Here is an 18243-nt window from a genome sequence, read left to right as displayed (position 1 = left end):
GTTCTGTTTTTCCAAGATTACAACCAGTGAGATATTCACATCTGCAGCTGATTATTGTGAAGTAACAACAAGTTATATGAGATGGTTTGGCTGCAAGCCAGTGCGAATGATATAACACGCAGTAATTTTCACTAAGGTCATGCTTCGTGGATAATCATAGACTTTTGAGCAGTGATTATTGCAGAAAACCCTCCTTTACTTTTAAGCAGTTAATACATATTAAAATTAGGCAAATTCACAATTAAATCAGAATGAATTAAAACAATAAATTTGGGCAAAAAAAAAAAAAAAAGAGAGAAAAAAATAGCTGCTTTTTGTTTTTAACGTGATGCAGCTGCACTTTCTTATACTTTAAGTCTGATCTCATGCAAATGGCCTTGTGGCATTGATTAACTGAACCTTTCAACCTCCATGACCCTGCAGACAAGCCATGATGTATCAATATATCTAATCATACCTCTTGTCCTTTCCAGCGAAAGCAAAGCCACATGGAAAAATGAACAATATTTGGGAAAGCATGTGTGTCTGTGGTTCAAAGGAAAAATAATAACAAATATAAATAATGCAACAGCTAAGCAGGCTGTGCAGATTAGAGAGAGAGAGAGAACAGAAAACAATCTGCTCGTTGCTTACAAGTCGCACTTGTGTTGATGGAAAGCTTTGCACGCGAGAGAGACACGACAAGAGGAAACATGGAATAATGGACTAGGTAACAAGATGAGAACAGGAAAAGATGGGAGGAAACACAAGTGACAGATGGCTAGGCAATCAAATGAGTGTGTGTGTGTTTACAATTATTTCTGAGATCTTCAAAAGTGAGATGATTTCTCTTTTCTAACCTTTTCGGTGGTTAAAGGTGTGTGCACATGGTGAGGGTTAGACTATGACTGTCAAAGACATATAGCTATGCTACAATGTAAGAGGGTGTACATCGGACTTAAAGATCAGACTGACTTGCCATTGTTGTTGCTGAAAATGTACCACAATAAAAGGTTTCATCTCAGTCTATATTGGTAATTACTGATTATTTTTTCCTAATACTTTCAATAAACCCCTCCAGCTGACGTCAGTTTCAGTCATCATGATGCTAGCATGCTTTGAGCAGCTAACTTTAAAAATGAGTTGCTCTGTTTCTGCTGAATGTATAAAGTGTTTGCTAAAACAAGTGTCCATAGCATGTTGGAATGGATTGTCTCATCGTTTTAGGGGGGGCACTAATGTCTGCTATTTTCTGTCTGTATGGATCTCTTTTTGTTCTGTGGCTGTGCTCGGCTCCTCCGCCCGTACATGTGTGAGCATAACTGCATGTGTTTGTCAAACAGACAGCGGCCCACACAAATGAACCACTCTGACTTCTCTGTCGCTGCCACACCGTGTCAGTAACACAGCACCGACTTGGCCTGCCTGTCTGATTGTAGTCTTTCTGTTTGTTGGATTGTCAGATCCAGGGTGGTCCGTACCACCACACTCAACCCACCCTGTCCGCCCTTGTTGTCAGGGGGATTATGCAGATTTAGGAGAACTACCTCACTCCTTCCCTCCTCCTCAGTCCATCCATCCATCCGTCCTGTCTCCATTCTCCTCTCCTCATTCCTCTGTGTTGCCACTCGTGTGTGATAATGCCCTTTCCTCTAATGTCTAAGCGGACTGGCTCTTCTCTAACATAATTCTTTCCGCCTCTGATAAAGGTCAGACCTATTCTATGAGATGCTATTTTCCTAAGCAGACACATTAAGTCGAAGAATATATGAGAACAATACGTTTGCGACACATTTCTGGAAAATGTTTCACCTACACGTAGTGCAGTCTAAATGCTGCCTCTGCTTTTTATAGTCAGTGTTACTGTAAAATATATGAAAGACTGAAAATGCATGATGTTTAAATGCACAAATAACATTGTTATACATATTTAATTAAAAGTGCAATTGCTTATCTTTTTGTCTTTAATAATTCAACATATCTGTCGTTGAATTATGTTTGAATTATACAGTATATTACATGAAAAGGATATACATGTAACAATGTGTATTGTATTTAATTTTATTTGTTTATTTGATTTGTTTTTCTCTCAGTATTGCATACAGTGGAGTTATAATTCTTGAATGCTACAGCTCAAAACAAAATTATTTTAAGTAAAAGAAAGGCTGTGGGGTTTGGGAAAGATTACAGACTTGTGAATGGTCTGATTTACTGGCTGAGAAAATACTGGAGGTCAAGGCTGTCATGGTAACTTAATAGTGACTTAGCCAACACTGACAAAACTTCAATCTTCCAGTTAGAGTTTTAGATGAAAGTACATAGATGAGAAAACAGTATTTTTGCATCTTGATGTTCTTGCGAGAGTTCCCTAATTTCATCTCATTAGACTGTCAAAATGACCACTTTCAGGTTTGCATTTTCAGTCAGTTAAACAGGATCTTATGCCGTTGGGTTTTTTTTTTCTTTTCAGGAGTAGTTTCAAAGCACAGCAGATAGGAACCGTTCATATGATCAACCTGAGGAGTGCTAAGACTGTCAACCCAGGTATTGGCCAGTTATGTGGAAAAGTCCAAATTTTAATGACCACACAGCCACAACTAGTGGAGTTTGCTTATGGTAGGAGTTGGTCAGTGCAGAAGTTCAAATCCAACCCATCTGAATGAATTCAGTGTCCAAGTAGCAGGTTCTGAGTTTCTGTAGTGTCAAGCAAGGGGGAATTAACCTAAATAACATGTTCTGCTGTAAGACACAGTGTCTCTGTGTAGATCTGAGGAGCTCAAATACAACAAAAAAACAATCAAGCAAACATGATAAACCACACCAAAAATTATCCAAACATAAAAATATGTATTAATGCCACATATTTAAAAAACTTGACCATTTTCATTATTATTATTACTTTTCAATCACCATTATAGTATTTTATTCAATTCCTTTTACAATAATATATTACTTTATGTCATTTTAGGCTACATGCAAGCTCTGTCCTATACTTTCAGTTTGATAGACAAGATAAAGCTTTTAAATTAGGATTGTTCTTTTATGCTGTCTGTTTTGTTCATATCATGATTTATTTCCGTGTTATTATTCCTTTATTCAATATTGGACACTTGTGGTGTCCATAGATAAAAAAAATATAGTGTGGTCTTTTCTAATTCATTTGTTTTTATGTTAACCTTGATTACAGAAGATCCTTCAGACATTGTCACATTGTCATTTAAAGTAGGCGTGTATTAACTCAAAGTGTTTGATCACATCCGGCAAGAGTATATATATATATGTGTGTGTGTGTGTGTGTGTGTGTGTGTGTGTGTGTATCCTAAGCAGAATGTCTCTACCATTTTTGGAGGAAAAGTAAAAAGTAGTGACCATTAATTGAGGAAGATATGTCTTACAGTGTTGGGAAACCACAGTATTTTCTTTAAGTTCCTTAAGCGATAACATGTGCCTACACTGAAACTCCAACAGAGGTGCCAGAAGCAAAAGTCAACAGATTAAGTTTTAAAATTTTTTAAATTTGAGTCTAAAGTTTTGACAGGGCAAATCTGAGTGGTCAGTGTACATGAGCAGACTGTGCTGTCACTCTCCAGTTCATCCATAATTCATGGTGCTGAAGGCCTTGTACTGTTTGTAGCCCACTGTTAGCCAAGCTGAATAATTAAAGGCAGAGGTTTCCTCTCCAATGCCATACAGTGTGTACCTTTGTAATTTACATAATCGTATTCGGGTGGAAATACAAAGAGGAAGGTTCTTAAAAAGCAGCTGCTGGCTGTGCAGGACTTGGAAGCCACCATATACTGCTTTCATAAGACTGTGGCAGCTGGTCTTGGTACACAGTATGTTATGTAAAGTTTCTCTGCCGGCCAGGCATTCATGTTGCTCATCTGGGTGTACTTTCCCTAAGTGAGGTAATGTTTTGCAATCCGCTCTCCCAAGACTCTCGGAGCAAATAATTTTGCAATGTCATTTCAAGTGGGGTTGTTTTGTGAGTTTTCATTCCAGAGAATTAAAACAACTCTGTCCTTCGTTTTCTTTGTTTGATCAGTGCCAAATGTTGTCTTCGCTCTGCATTTTCTCCTCTGATCAGTCTGTCCAGCTAATGAAATAATGTGGCTTTCTGCTCTCTCTGAGGCCTTTTCACCAGAGAAACAGACTCTGTGTCGCGTTGCTTAGCCATGATGGAGACCAAACAAAAACAACTCAGCCACATGTGAGAGAAAGGGTGGAGAAGGGGATGATGATGATGATGATGATGTCAGTTACATAGACTGGATAGCCCTTGACCCCTTTTATTGAGATGCTGGAAGCATGCTGCCACATTCCTCATTGGAGAGACCACCACAGCGGTTTAACAACAGCTGGATGTCGGTAGTCAGGAACTGAAACATTGTGGAGAGACACAGCCTCTATCTTTTCTAAACAGAACTACAAAATTCCTGCAGAAGCCTCATCAGTGCTCCCCCAAGTGAAAATAGGACTGCTTGCTGGCCAGGTGTTTGGCAGCCAGAGTGCGTTCTCACCACAAGCTCGCTGATTTTCACTGATTCTCAACCTCCAGATGACACCAGCAATCCCATTCCATTCCACGCCCATGGAGGAGATTTTCAGAATAGGATATTAATGTTTATGAGCGCAAACCTGTAAAGAACGAAGTTTGACTGCATTCCAAGATAAAAGGTTATGATCATTCCTATCCCAGTTCTTCTAGCCCCTTCAGAGTTGAATTGAAATTACCAAATTACAGAAGGAATATCTGCATGTACAGATATGAATGTGCTAAACTGCCATTTGTTTGTGGCGTCCTTTGCCTGCTAGGTCAACAATCCTCAACAAAGGAGCTGTGTGACCCCAGGACAGAGCTTTCCCCTCAGGTCTGTCAAACTTCTGCTGGCATATAACTAAGTGTGTCCACTCTGTACTGTATTGAGAGGAGGGAAGGAGGTGAGAGCAGAGCGAATGCCCCTTTGCCCACCCAAGTTCACTTGTAAATTTAATAAATACATAGAACTAAAAACTACAACTTGCTAAACCTTGCCTGCAATATTTGAACTAGTCTTCACATGGGAATGCATGCATTTCTTTGCATGTGATTATAGTTATGCCTGCACATTATTCATCCCTCACATCCCTTTTTTTTCCTAAAAGGATATTATTGTGAAAAACCCAAATGTAATGTAAATATTTTAGAATGTCAGTTATGAGTTTTCAAATGTATGGATTTTCTTTATCTTTTCTTTTTTATTGTTGTGGGAGAACTCTATGGTTACAGCTTCGAAATTAGATTTTTAAAAACCCTCTTGGATTATCTGGAAAATACGCAGTCACAAAGCTGAAAAGAGAGCTCCTTTTCTTATGAAAAGGTATCTTTAAAAGATATGTGCTTCTCACAGGACAGTGACACTACAAACGTACAAAGAGTCTGATGCAAAGCTGCAGATTAAACCAGCCAACAGTGTATAAAGTAGTTCAAATAAGCTCAGCCTCGAACATAGCAGTAAAATCGAACATACCCATAAATGTAGCAGTGATATTAACCCAGAAGCATTAGATATAACAGTAAACACTGACAGGGAACATTGTAGTACACAACGAGTACTTTTATTTTTCATACTTTAAGTACATTTTGATGATTACATTTACATATTTTAAAGTAAGGCTTTAAGTGCAGAGTTTTTACTTGGAGTGGAATATTTAGTAGTAGGCTACTTTTACTTAAGTAAAGGATCTGAATACTCCAGGCCTGAAACAAAGAAAATGTTATGAGTGAAAGTACACGATTTAAAAGCAATCTTGGGAGACACAACAACAATAAAATAAACATAAAATAATGATCATAATCATCCTTGTATTTTGTCAACCACTCCTCTTAAGGGTCATAAAACACTTGAAATGATCAACTATGTTTATTTAGAATGAATGTGAGAGGCATGCTGGCACTGGACAATCAACCAATAATAAACCCGGGGAAAGAAATGAATGAAATGTGGTTTCAGACTTGTATTATTTCAAAACTTTGCTGAATAAACGAAACAATGTCACCATTAACATGAAGCAATTCCACAAGACAACTAAATCATTTTGATGTCACATAGTTTGAGTCTGTGCCCACAGAGCAACGCAGGTTGACAGGTTTATCGGTTTTGTTCAGGTTTATCCAGTGTAACAGAAAATTGATAATAATATCAAAATGTTATCTGCACAACCAAATTCATCAGCGAATGGTCTTCAAGAAAAGCTCTCAAATCTGCGTTAAAAATGCACCATTACAGAATAAACTGAACGACAATTCTCCTTTTGTTGCAGTAGCCTACACTTAGAGAAGCAGCAGAAGGTTGACATAGCTCTGAATTTATTTGAGAGGAGAAGGATGTACACATAAATGGAGTCAGAGGAAGACAGATAACATCTTCATTCCACAGTCCTGCAAGGTACTCCTCAGTACACATCATCACTCTCTGTCCCTTCTCATGTGTAAGCACTTCATGTAACTTATTCGTGTATTACTTCAAGGTGATTTTTAGAAGCATGTGAACTACTGCCATCATGTGGTCAAATTGTGGAATTAAAACTGACTGGTGCAAATTTTTGATGACCGTCCCGTCTTCTCAAAGAGAACCAAATTCAGTTAAAACCAAGGGAACATTCATTTCATATACATTTATTTCCAAGATCCTTGTTTAAATTGATTACAAAGGCACAATGACAGTTAGAGAAATTGTTATGTTTTTACCTTCACTTCACAATTTGTCAATTATTTATTATTTATAATGTTTATTGTTATGGTTAGGTGGTCCTCGGACCTCCAGGAAATGAATGTAAGTCTATGAAATGCGTGTGTATCTGTCTGCAAAGTTTGTTTTATAGTAAAAAAAAGAGTCAAGATTACATGGCAGTGAGGAGAAGCTGGTAACATTGTGCATTTCTCTCCTGAACAATGGCTACATGGAAGTCTGGGCACTGTGGCAGAGTGCTTGAAGCAACAGATCAGAAGACCATTGGGGTTAGATTCTTTGGAGTTGCAAGGAAAAAAAACAGACACTGTAGAGCTGATTCAGAGAAACTGTAGAGAAATGTAAGGTTGTGGATAACAACGTGGGGATTCAACTGAGTATGTCATCCAGATCGAATGGGTAAATCACTGAGGATTCTCTTTCTCTGTGCTCTCTGTGCAGGTTTGAATCCATCAGACTGTGTCTATTGTAATATGATCAAAGCCTAAACTGAAAAGTAATGTGGTGGTTTTGGAATTCAGCAAAGGCTGGCAAGTTGGCTGGCAGCTGGAAGTAATTTTTACATGCAAATATTTACACATAAGGTCATACTGGATGACAATAAGACATTGTAAGATGCCTCCTCTTTGACCTCCCTCCTCTTCTTGTTGAATTCTTAACATGAACCCCAGATCAGAAGCAAATCATCTCTCCATCATTACTGTAAATCAAATGGAATATTGTAAACATAGTGGATACTGCTCAATGGAAGAATGCATGACCGTTTTTTTTTTGTTTTTTTTATTCAGGGGTGATGAACTATCTATTGTCGTAATGTTCTGTCATGTCTACAACAAACTTGCTTGCATCTTTCATCGCAGAGTCTCTGGTGAGTCACACATGCACCAATACTAAAGAGCATTACTGCCCTTCCAAAAAGATGGATCAGTCAAAGACTGGTCGTACTGGCCTTGCTGCAAGGCCGTTTGAGGACATGGTTTATGTAATCTTTGCATCTAAGACCTGACTACTTTGACCTGTATTATGTCAAAATTCAGGTGCCCGTACTCAAGCAGAAGCAGAGGCTGGACTACGTGGAAGCAGTTTATACAGTCAGTAGTATTGTTACTGTTTCCTACCAGAGAGTGAACAGCAGTTACAGAGCACTCTCTGCTTGTTGATGTACCTCCCCCTTCTTCTCCTCCGCTCCTCCTCCTCTTTTCCCTCCCTCCTCTTCCTTGCTGAATTCCTGCCACAAAGTGCTGAGCATGCAGTGGAATTTCGGAGCCTTTTCAGTGCGATGGTGGTATAGTGGTGAGCATAGCTGCCTTCCAAGCAGTTGACCCGGGTTCGATTCCCGGCCATCGCAAGCGGTTCTGTTTTCCTCTGGGTCAATGCTCATATCACAAAGTGCAATTCCTCGTGTAGGAGGAGAGCTTCATACATGTTCTGTTCAGTTCATGTCACTCTGGTGATTCCTCTAACTGCTCTCTTCCCAGTGCAGATGGGCCGCTTTTTCCTGACATCACGTGAGATTCAAAATGAAACAACTACAAGCCCACCATGTGAAGTAAAGTCGGTAAAAGTTTCTAATCTTGAGTTGTTAATCAGTTCACTGTGGACGCCATGTTATATTCTCAGGTTTTCACTTTTTTCTGATACATTTTGAGTTGCGTACAACGACCTCTGTCTGCTCTGATGCCAGGAGATTGCTCTCTGCTTTGCTTTGTTTTTGTTTGTTTTTGTTTCTTTTTTGTCAATCAGAAGTTCATAGTCAAAGCGCGTCAATACTGACTGCCACTGGTCGACACAGATGAGATGAACACAGCATGTGCAAGCGTGTTGTCGTGGCCGAGTGGTTAAGGCGATGGACTAGAAATCCATTGGGGTCTCCCCGCGCAGGTTCGAATCCTGCCGACAACGATGGCCTCCAGTGGTAGCTGGCCTCAGTGATCAGGCTGGGCTGTAACAAACTGCTGTGCAGTACTCTTTGTGTTGCTGGCTTCATCCAACAATTCTTTGCACCTGTCCAGGTCAGTGACTTACTCGTGCTGATGTCATTGATTTGTTCCACTTCACTCCAATTCACACGAAAGCCATAAGAACAATAGGTCGTTAACTGGTCACACCCAAACTCATGAACAGTGTCACAGCCATTAACCAGTCGTTAGACACAGAGGGGGCGGCACGGTGGTGCAGTGGTTAGCACTGTCGCCTCACAGCAAGAGGGTTCCAGGTTCGAATCCCGGTCTGGGCCCTTCTATGTGGAGTTTGCATGTTCTCCCTGTGCCTGCGTGGGTTTTCTCCGGGTACTCCGGCTTCCTCCCACAATACCAAAAACATGCACATTAGGTTGATTGACTACTCTAAATTGCCCCTAGGTGTGAGTGTGAGAGTGTGTGGCTATTTGTCTTTGTGTGTTGGCCCTGCGATTGACTGGCGACCAGTCCAGGGTGAACCCCGCCTCTCGCCTGTAGTCAGCTGGGATAGGCTCCAGCTCCCCCGCAACCCTGACGGATAAGCGGAATAGAAAATGGATGGATGGATAGACACAGAGGGCCATCACTGGCAGTCAAACTACATAGACAAATTTGCAGGACTATCAGATCCCTTATTTTAGTTAGTTTCACTGAGTCACACCAACTGAGGTATATATATTTGTTCCCCACCAGACAGTTTTTTCAGAACTGATGAAGCTGCTTGGATGAGCAGTGAAACGTCTTCAAGTCAAATCTTCACAAGTCCAGATGCCTTGCTTTACCTCTTTGAGCATTTATGAACTAAAGAGCTGCCAAACATTTGCTTTTGAGGTCGTTAACAGGTTATAAGCCCCTTACGAGCTACTTGATCACGTCATTATGTGTTAATAGGACCATATAAGTGTTGATAAAGGAGTCAGCAGTATTGTTGCTGTTACTTACCAGAGTGAACAGCAGTTACAGAGCTTTCTTTTCTTGCCCATGTGGCTCCCTCTCCCTCTCCCTCTCCCACTGGTCCTCTTTTGCCTCGTTGCTCCTCTTGTTGGAGTCTTGACATGAACCTCTGATCTCGCTGCTGAGAGCTACGATCGGTGTTATTGTTTCTACTTAGTTACTCTAAGTCAACCTCCATGGTGCTTGCACAGGGGATGTAGCTCAGTGGTAGAGCGCATGCTTTGCATGTATGAGGCCCCGGGTTCAATCCCCGGCATCTCCATCATTTGGTTACCTGGAAGAAGTTTCACAGTGAGGGCCTGCTGTGTTCGTAAGTTGGGGCAAATGGCAAGACAGGGGTAGGTGACATAAGGGAAGTCATAGCACTACGTGAAATATGTCTTGTTCAGTGATGCAGATGGTTTTGTTTTTTTATTTGGGAGTGATGAACTATCTATTGTCGTAATGTTCTGTAATCTCTACAACAAACTTGCTTGCATCTTTCATCACAGAGTCTCTGGTGAGTCACACATGCACCAATACTAAAGAGCATTACTGCCCTTCCAAAAAGATGGATCAGTCAAAGAGTGGTCGTACTGGCCTTGCTGCAAGGCCGTTTGAGGACATGGTTTATGTAATCTTAGTATCTAAGACCTGACTACTTTGACCTGTATTATGTCAAAATTCAGGTGCCCGTACTCAAGCAGAAGCAGAGGCTGGACTACGTGGAAGCAGTTTATACAGTCAGTAGTATTGTTACTGTTTCCTACCAGAGAGTGAACAGCAGTTATAGAGCACTCTCTGCTTGTTGATGTACCTCCCCCTTCTTCTCCTCCGCTCCTCCTCCTCTTTTCCCTGCCTCCTCTTTCTTGCTGAATTCCTGCCACAAAGTGCTGAGCATGCAGTGGAATTTCGGTGCCTTTTCAGTGCGATGGTGGTATAGTGGTGAGCATAGCTGCCTTCCAAGCAGTTGACCCGGGTTCGATTCCCGGCCATCGCAAGCGGTTCTGTTTTCCTCTGGGTCAATGCTCATATCACAAAGTGCAATTCCTCGTGTAGGAGGAGAGCTTCATACATGTTCTATTCAGTTCATGTCACTCTGGTGATTCCTCTAACTGCTCTCTTCCCAGTGCAGATGGGCCGCTTTTTCCTGACATCACGTGAGATTCAAAATGAAACAACTACAAGCCCACCATGTGAAGTAAAGTCAGTAAAAGTTTCTAATCTTGAGTTGTTAATCAGTTCACTGTGGACGCCATGTTATATTCTCAGGTTTTCACTTTTTTCTGATACATTTTGAGTTGCGTACAACGACCTCTGTCTGCTCTGATGCCAGGAGATTGCTCTCTGCTTTGCTTTGTTTTTGTTTGTTTTTGTTTCTTTTTTGTCAATCAGAAGTTCATAGTCAAAGCGCGTCAATACTGACTGCCACTGGTCGACACAGATGAGATGAACACAGCATGTGCAAGCGTGTTGTCGTGGCCGAGTGGTTAAGGCGATGGACTAGAAATCCATTGGGGTCTCCCCGCGCAGGTTCGAATCCTGCCGACAACGATGGCCTCCAGTGGTAGCTGGCCTCAGTGATCAGGCTGGGCTGTAACAAACTGCTGTGCAGTACTCTTTGTGTTGCTGGCTTCATCCAACAATTCTTTGCACCTGTCCAGGTCAGTGACTTACTCGTGCTGATGTCATTGATTTGTTCCACTTCACTCCAATTCACACGAAAGCCATAAGAACAATAGGTCGTTAACTGGTCACACCCAAACTCATTAACAGTCGTTAGACACAGAGGGCCATCACTGGCAGTCAAACTACATAGACACATTTGCAGGACTATCAGATCCCTTATTTTAGTTAGTTTCACTGAGTCACACCAACTGAGGTATATATATTTGTTCCCCACCAGACAGTTTTTTCAGAACTGATGAAGCTGCTTGGATGAGCAGTGAAACGTCTTCAAGTCAAATCTTCACAAGTCCAGATGCCTTGCTTTACCTCTTTGAGCATTTATGAACTAAAGAGCTGCCAAACATTTGCTTTTGAGGTCGTTAACAGGTTATAAGCCCCTTACGAGCTACTTGATCACGTCATTATGTGTTAATAGGACCATATAAGTGTTGATAAAGGAGTCAGCAGTATTGTTGCTGTTACTTACCAGAGTGAACAGCAGTTACAGAGCTTTCTTTTCTTGCCCATGTGGCTCCCTCTCCCTCTCCCTCTCCCACTGGTCCTCTTTTGCCTCGTTGCTCCTCTTGTTGGAGTCTTGACATGAACCTCTGATCAGAAGGAGATCGCTGCTGAGAGCTACGATCGGTGTTATTGTTTCTACTTAGTTACTCTAAGTCAACCTCCATGGTGCTTGCACAGGGGATGTAGCTCAGTGGTAGAGCGCATGCTTTGCATGTATGAGGCCCCGGGTTCAATCCCCGGCATCTCCATCATTTGGTTACCTGGAAGAAGTTTCACAGTGAGGGCCTGCTGTGTTCGTAAGTTGGGGCAAATGGCAAGACAGGTGTAGGTGGCGTAAGGGAAGTCATAGGACTATGTGAAATATGTCTTGTTCAGTGATGGAGACGGTTTTGCTTTTTTATTTAGGGGTGATGAACTATCTATTGTCGTAATGTTCTGTCATCTCTACAACAAATTTGCTTGCATCTTTCATCACAGAGTCTCTGGTGAGTCACACATGCACCAATACTAAAGAGCATTACTGCCCTTCCAAAAAGATGGATCAGTCAAAGAGTGGTCGTACTGGCCTTGCTGCAAGGCCGTTTGAGGACATGGTTTATGTAATCTTAGTATCTAAGACCTGACTACTTTGACCTGTATTATGTCAAAATTCAGGTGCCCGTACTCAAGCAGAAGCAGAGGCTGGACTACGTGGAAGCAGTTTATACAGTCAGTAGTATTGTTACTGTTTCCTACCAGAGAGTGAACAGCAGTTACAGAGCACTCTCTGCTTGTTGATGTACCTCCCCCTTCTTCTCCTCCGCTCCTCCTCCTCTTTTCCCTGCCTCCTCTTTCTTGCTGAATTCCTGCCACAAAGTGCTGAGCATGCAGTGGAATTTCGGTGCCTTTTCAGTGCGATGGTGGTATAGTGGTGAGCATAGCTGCCTTCCAAGCAGTTGACCCGGGTTCGATTCCCGGCCATCGCAAGGGGTTCACTTTTTCCTCTGGGTCAATGCTCATATCACAAAGTGCAATTCCTCGTGTAGGAGGAGAGCTTCATACATGTTCTGTTCAGTTCATGTCACTCTGGTGATTCCTCTAACTGCTCTCTTCCCAGTGCAGATGGGCCGCTTTTTCCTCACATCACGTGAGATTCAAAATGAAACAACTACAAGCCCACCATGTGAAGTAAAATCGGTAAAAGTTTCTAATCTTGAGTTGTTAATCAGTTCACTGTGGACGCCATGTTATATTCTCAGGTTTTCACTTTTCTCTGATACATTTTGAGTTGCGTACAACAACCTCTGTCTGCTCTGATGCCAGGAGATTGTTCTCTGCTTTGCTTTGTTTTTGTTTTTTTTTTGTTTTTTTTTGTCGATCAGAAGTTCATAGTCAAAGCGCGTCAATACTGACTGCTACTGGTCGTCACAGATGAGATGAACACAGCATGTGCAAGTGTGTTGTCGTGGCCGAGTGGTTAAGGCGATGGACTAGAAATCCATTGGGGTCTCCCCGCGCAGGTTCGAATCCTGCCGACAACGATGGCCTTCAGTGGTAGCTGGCCTCAGTGATCAGGCTGGGCTGTAACAAACTGCTGTGCAGTACTCTTTGTGTTGCTGGCTTCATCCGACAATTCTTTGCACCTGTCCAGGTCAGTGACTTACTCGTGCTGATGTCATTGATTTGTTCCACTTAACTCCAATTCACAGGAAAGCCATAAGAACAATAGGTTGGTAACTGGTCACACCCAAACTCACCAACAGTCGTTAGACACAGAGGGCCATCACTGGCAGTCAAACGACATAGACAAATTTGCAGGAATATCAGAATCAGAATTCCTTTATTTATCCCTGGAGGGAAATTCTTGTTCTTACAGACATTGCACATGCAGTATTCCCGACCAAGAAAGGAGAAAAGTGCGAAGTATAAAAAATAGGATAAACAATAAAGATAGGATAAACAAAAACTAAAATCTCAAAAAGTACAGGTATTTACAAAAACTGTATTCAAATTTTTTAAGAAAATTTAAAATGCAGGTATGTACATGTGTAGAAAACCAATATATACATTGTATATATAAAGTGAGTGTGCCCATCACAGTGCTGAGTTTAACAGTTTGATGGCGACAGACAGGAATGATTTCCTGTGTCGCTCTGTGGTGCATCGTGGCAGTAAAGAGCATTACTGCTCTTCCAAAAAGATGGATCAGTCAAAGACTGGTCATACTGGCCTTGCTGCAAGGCCGTTTGAGGACATGGTTTATGTAATCTTTGTATCTAAGACCTGACTACTTTGACCTGTATTATGTCAAAATTCAGGTGCCCGTACTCAAGCAGAAGCAGAGGCTGGACTACGTGGAAGCAGTTTATACAGTCAGTAGTATTGTTACTGTTTCCTACCAGAGAGTGAACAGCAGTTACAGAGCACTCTCTGCTTGTTGATGTACCTCCCCCTTCTTCTCCTCCGCTCCTCCTCCTCTTTTCCCTCCCTCCTCTTTCTTGCTGAATTCCTGCCACAAAGTGCTGAGCATGCAGTGGAATTTCGGAGCCTTTTCAGTGCGATGGTGGTATAGTGGTGAGCATAGCTGCCTTCCAAGCAGTTGACCCGGGTTCGATTCCCGGCCATCGCAAGCGGTTCTGTTTTCCTCTGGGTCAATGCTCATATCACAAAGTGCAATTCCTCGTGTAGGAGTAGAGCTTCATACATGTTCTGTTCAGTTCATGTCACTCTGGTGATTCCTCGAACTGCTGTCTTCCCAGTGCAGATGGGCTGCTTTTTCCTCACATCATGTGAGATTCAAAATGAAACAACTACAAGCCCACCATGTGAAGTAAAGTTGGTAAAAGTTTCTAATCTTGAGTTGTTAATCAGTTCACTGTGGACGCCATGTTATATTCTCAGGTTTTCACTTTTTTCTGATACATTTTGAGTTGCGTACAACAAAACCCTGTCTGCTCTGATGCCAGGAGATTGTTCTCTGCTTTGCTTTGTTTTTGTTTTTTTTTGTCGATCAGAAGTTCATAGTCAAAGCGCGTCAATACTGACTGCTACTGGTCGACACAGATGAGATGAACACAGCATGTGCAAGCGTGTTGTCGTGGCCGAGTGGTTAAGGCGATGGACTAGAAATCCATTGGGGTTTCCCCGCGCAGGTTCGAATCCTGCCGACAACGATGGCCTCCAGTGGTAGCTGGCCTCAGTGATCAGGCTGGGCTGTAACAAACTGCTGTGCAGTACTCTTTGTGTTGCTGCCCTCATCCAACAATTCTTTGCACCTGTCCAGGTCAGTGACTTACTTGTGCTGATGTCATTGATTCTCTCCACTTCACTCCAATTCACACGAAAGCCATAAGAACAATAGGTTGGCAACCGGTCACACCCAAACTCACTAACAGTGTCACAGCCATTAGCCAGTCGTTAGACACAGAGGGCCATCACTGGCAGTCAAACTACATAGACAAATTTGCAGGAATATCAGATACCTTGTTCTCGTTAGTTTCACTTAGTCACACCAACTGAGGTATATATATTTGTTCCCCACCAGACAGTTTTTTCAGAACTGATGAAGCTGCTTGGATGAGCAGTGAAATGTCTTCAAGTCAAATCTTCACAAGTCCAGATGCCTTGCTTTACCTCTTTGAGCATTTATGAACTAAAGAGCTGCCAAACATTTGCTGGAGCTGCCAAACATTTGCTTTTAAGGTCGTTAACAGGTTATAAGCCCCTTATGAGGTACTTGATCATGTCAATATGTGTTAATAGGACCATATAAGTGTTGATAAAGGAGTCAGCAGTATTGTTGCTGTTACTTACCAGAGTGAACAGCAGTTACAGAGCTTTCTTTTCTTGCCCATGTGGCTCCCTCTCCCTCTCCCTCTCCCACTGGTCCTCTTTTGCCTCGTTGCTCCTCTTGTTGGAGTCTTGACATGAACCTCTGATCTCGCTGCTGAGAGCTACGATCGGTGTTATTGTTTCTACTTAGTTACTCTAAGTCAACCTACATGGTGCTTGCACAGGGGATGTAGCTCAGTGGTAGAGCGCATGCTTTGCATGTATGAGGCCCCGGGTTCAATCCCCGGCATCTCCATCATTTGGTTACCTGGAAGAAGTTTCACAGTGAGGGCCTGCTGTGTTCGTAAGTTGGGGCAAATGGCAAGACAGGGGTAGGTGACATAAGGGAAGTCATAGCACTACGTGAAATATGTCTTGTTCAGTGATGCAGATGGTTTTGTTTTTTTATTTGGGAGTGATGAACTATCTATTGTCGTAATGTTCTGTCATCTCTACAACAAACTTGCTTGCATCTTTCATCACAGAGTCTCTGGTGAGTCACACATGCACCAATACTAAAGAGCATTACTGCCCTTCCAAAAAGATGGATCAGTCAAAGAGTGGTCGTACTGGTCTTGCTGCAAGGCCGTTTGAGGACATGGTTTATGTAATCTTTGTATCTAAGACCTGACTACTTTGACCTGTATTATGTCAAAATTCAGGTGCCCGTACTCAAGCAGAAGCAGGGGCTGGACTACGTGGAAGCGGTTTATACAGTCAGTAGTATTGTTACTGTTTCCTACCAGAGAGTGAACAGCAGTTATAGAGCACTCTCTGCTTGTTGATGTACCTCCCCCTTCTTCTCCTCCGCTCCTCCTCCTCTTTTCCCTCCCTCCTCTTCCTTGCTGAATTCCTGCCACAAAGTGCTGAGCATGCAGTGGAATTTCAGTGCCTTTTCAGTGCGATGGTGGTATAGTGGTGAGCATAGCTGCCTTCCAAGCAGTTGACCCGGGTTCGATTCCCGGCCATCGCAAGCGGTTCTGTTTTCCTCTGGGTCAATGCTCATATCACAAAGTGCAATTCCTCGTGTAGGAGTAGAGCTTCATACATGTTCTGTTCAGTTCATGTCACTCTGGTGATTCCTCGAACTGCTGTCTTCCCAGTGCAGATGGGCTGCTTTTTCCTCACATCATGTGAGATTCAAAATGAAACAACTACAAGCCCACCATGTGAAGTAAAGTTGGTAAAAGTTTCTAATCTTGAGTTGTTAATCAGTTCACTGTGGACGCCATGTTATATTCTCAGGTTTTCACTTTTTTCTGATACATTTTGAGTTGCGTACAACAAAACCCTGTCTGCTCTGATGCCAGGAGATTGTTCTCTGCTTTGCTTTGTTTTTGTTTTTTTTTGTCGATCAGAAGTTCATAGTCAAAGCGCGTCAATACTGACTGCTACTGGTCGACACAGATGAGATGAACACAGCATGTGCAAGCGTGTTGTCGTGGCCGAGTGGTTAAGGCGATGGACTAGAAATCCATTGGGGTTTCCCCGCGCAGGTTCGAATCCTGCCGACAACGATGGCCTCCAGTGGTAGCTGGCCTCAGTGATCAGGCTGGGCTGTAACAAACTGCTGTGCAGTACTCTTTGTGTTGCTGCCCTCATCCAACAATTCTTTGCACCTGTCCAGGTCAGTGACTTACTTGTGCTGATGTCATTGATTCTCTCCACTTCACTCCAATTCACACGAAAGCCATAAGAACAATAGGTTGGCAACCGGTCACACCCAAACTCACTAACAGTGTCACAGCCATTAGCCAGTCGTTAGACACAGAGGGCCATCACTGGCAGTCAAACTACATAGACAAATTTGCAGGAATATCAGATACCTTGTTCTCGTTAGTTTCACTTAGTCACACCAACTGAGGTATATATATTTGTTCCCCACCAGACAGTTTTTTCAGAACTGATGAAGCTGCTTGGATGAGCAGTGAAATGTCTTCAAGTCAAATCTTCACAAGTCCAGATGCCTTGCTTTACCTCTTTGAGCATTTATGAACTAAAGAGCTGCCAAACATTTGCTGGAGCTGCCAAACATTTGCTTTTAAGGTCGTTAACAGGTTATAAGCCCCTTATGAGGTACTTGATCATGTCAATATGTGTTAATAGGACCATATAAGTGTTGATAAAGGAGTCAGCAGTATTGTTGCTGTTACTTACCAGAGTGAACAGCAGTTACAGAGCTTTCTTTTCTTGCCCATGTGGCTCCCTCTCCCTCTCCCTCTCCCACTGGTCCTCTTTTGCCTCGTTGCTCCTCTTGTTGGAGTCTTGACATGAACCTCTGATCTCGCTGCTGAGAGCTACGATCGGTGTTATTGTTTCTACTTAGTTACTCTAAGTCAACCTACATGGTGCTTGCACAGGGGATGTAGCTCAGTGGTAGAGCGCATGCTTTGCATGTATGAGGCCCCGGGTTCAATCCCCGGCATCTCCATCATTTGGTTACCTGGAAGAAGTTTCACAGTGAGGGCCTGCTGTGTTCGTAAGTTGGGGCAAATGGCAAGACAGGGGTGGGTGACATAAGGGAAGTCATAGCACTACGTGAAATATGTCTTGTTCAGTGATGTACACGGTTTTGTTTTTTGCTTTTTTATTTAGGGGTGATGAACTATCTATTGTCATAATGTTCTGCTATCTCTACAACA

The 18243-nt window shown here is 42.4% G+C and overlaps 14 non-coding genes across 14 annotated transcripts; all 14 read left to right on the top strand.

Annotated features, from left to right (window-relative positions):
• Positions 1-7986: 7986 nt before the first annotated feature.
• trnag-ucc lies at positions 7987-8058 on the top strand. Its single transcript has one exon. It is a non-coding gene; the product is annotated as a tRNA-Gly (tRNA).
• Positions 8059-8530: 472 nt separating this feature from the next.
• Positions 8531-8612, top strand: trnas-aga. The gene has a single exon. It is a non-coding gene; the product is annotated as a tRNA-Ser (tRNA).
• A 1200-nt stretch (positions 8613-9812) lies between these two features.
• On the top strand, positions 9813-9884 carry trnaa-ugc. The gene has a single exon. It is a non-coding gene; the product is annotated as a tRNA-Ala (tRNA).
• A 645-nt stretch (positions 9885-10529) lies between these two features.
• trnag-ucc lies at positions 10530-10601 on the top strand. Its single transcript has one exon. It is a non-coding gene; the product is annotated as a tRNA-Gly (tRNA).
• A 472-nt stretch (positions 10602-11073) lies between these two features.
• trnas-aga lies at positions 11074-11155 on the top strand. Its single transcript has one exon. It is a non-coding gene; the product is annotated as a tRNA-Ser (tRNA).
• An 812-nt stretch (positions 11156-11967) lies between these two features.
• trnaa-ugc lies at positions 11968-12039 on the top strand. Its single transcript has one exon. It is a non-coding gene; the product is annotated as a tRNA-Ala (tRNA).
• A 645-nt stretch (positions 12040-12684) lies between these two features.
• Positions 12685-12756, top strand: trnag-ucc. Its single transcript has one exon. It is a non-coding gene; the product is annotated as a tRNA-Gly (tRNA).
• Positions 12757-13229: 473 nt separating this feature from the next.
• On the top strand, positions 13230-13311 carry trnas-aga. The gene has a single exon. It is a non-coding gene; the product is annotated as a tRNA-Ser (tRNA).
• Positions 13312-14327: 1016 nt separating this feature from the next.
• Positions 14328-14399, top strand: trnag-ucc. Its single transcript has one exon. It is a non-coding gene; the product is annotated as a tRNA-Gly (tRNA).
• A 462-nt stretch (positions 14400-14861) lies between these two features.
• trnas-aga lies at positions 14862-14943 on the top strand. The gene has a single exon. It is a non-coding gene; the product is annotated as a tRNA-Ser (tRNA).
• An 842-nt stretch (positions 14944-15785) lies between these two features.
• trnaa-ugc lies at positions 15786-15857 on the top strand. The gene has a single exon. It is a non-coding gene; the product is annotated as a tRNA-Ala (tRNA).
• A 645-nt stretch (positions 15858-16502) lies between these two features.
• trnag-ucc lies at positions 16503-16574 on the top strand. Its single transcript has one exon. It is a non-coding gene; the product is annotated as a tRNA-Gly (tRNA).
• Positions 16575-17036: 462 nt separating this feature from the next.
• trnas-aga lies at positions 17037-17118 on the top strand. Its single transcript has one exon. It is a non-coding gene; the product is annotated as a tRNA-Ser (tRNA).
• An 842-nt stretch (positions 17119-17960) lies between these two features.
• Positions 17961-18032, top strand: trnaa-ugc. The gene has a single exon. It is a non-coding gene; the product is annotated as a tRNA-Ala (tRNA).
• The last annotated feature ends 211 nt before the right edge of the window (positions 18033-18243 follow it).

The sequence above is a fragment of the Scatophagus argus genome, chromosome 18 (assembly GCF_020382885.2).
Source record: "Scatophagus argus isolate fScaArg1 chromosome 18, fScaArg1.pri, whole genome shotgun sequence".
NCBI classification, from domain to species: domain Eukaryota; kingdom Metazoa; phylum Chordata; class Actinopteri; family Scatophagidae; genus Scatophagus; species Scatophagus argus.
Note: the sequence above shows the minus strand (reverse complement) of the source record. Positions and strands in the feature narration are given on the sequence as shown.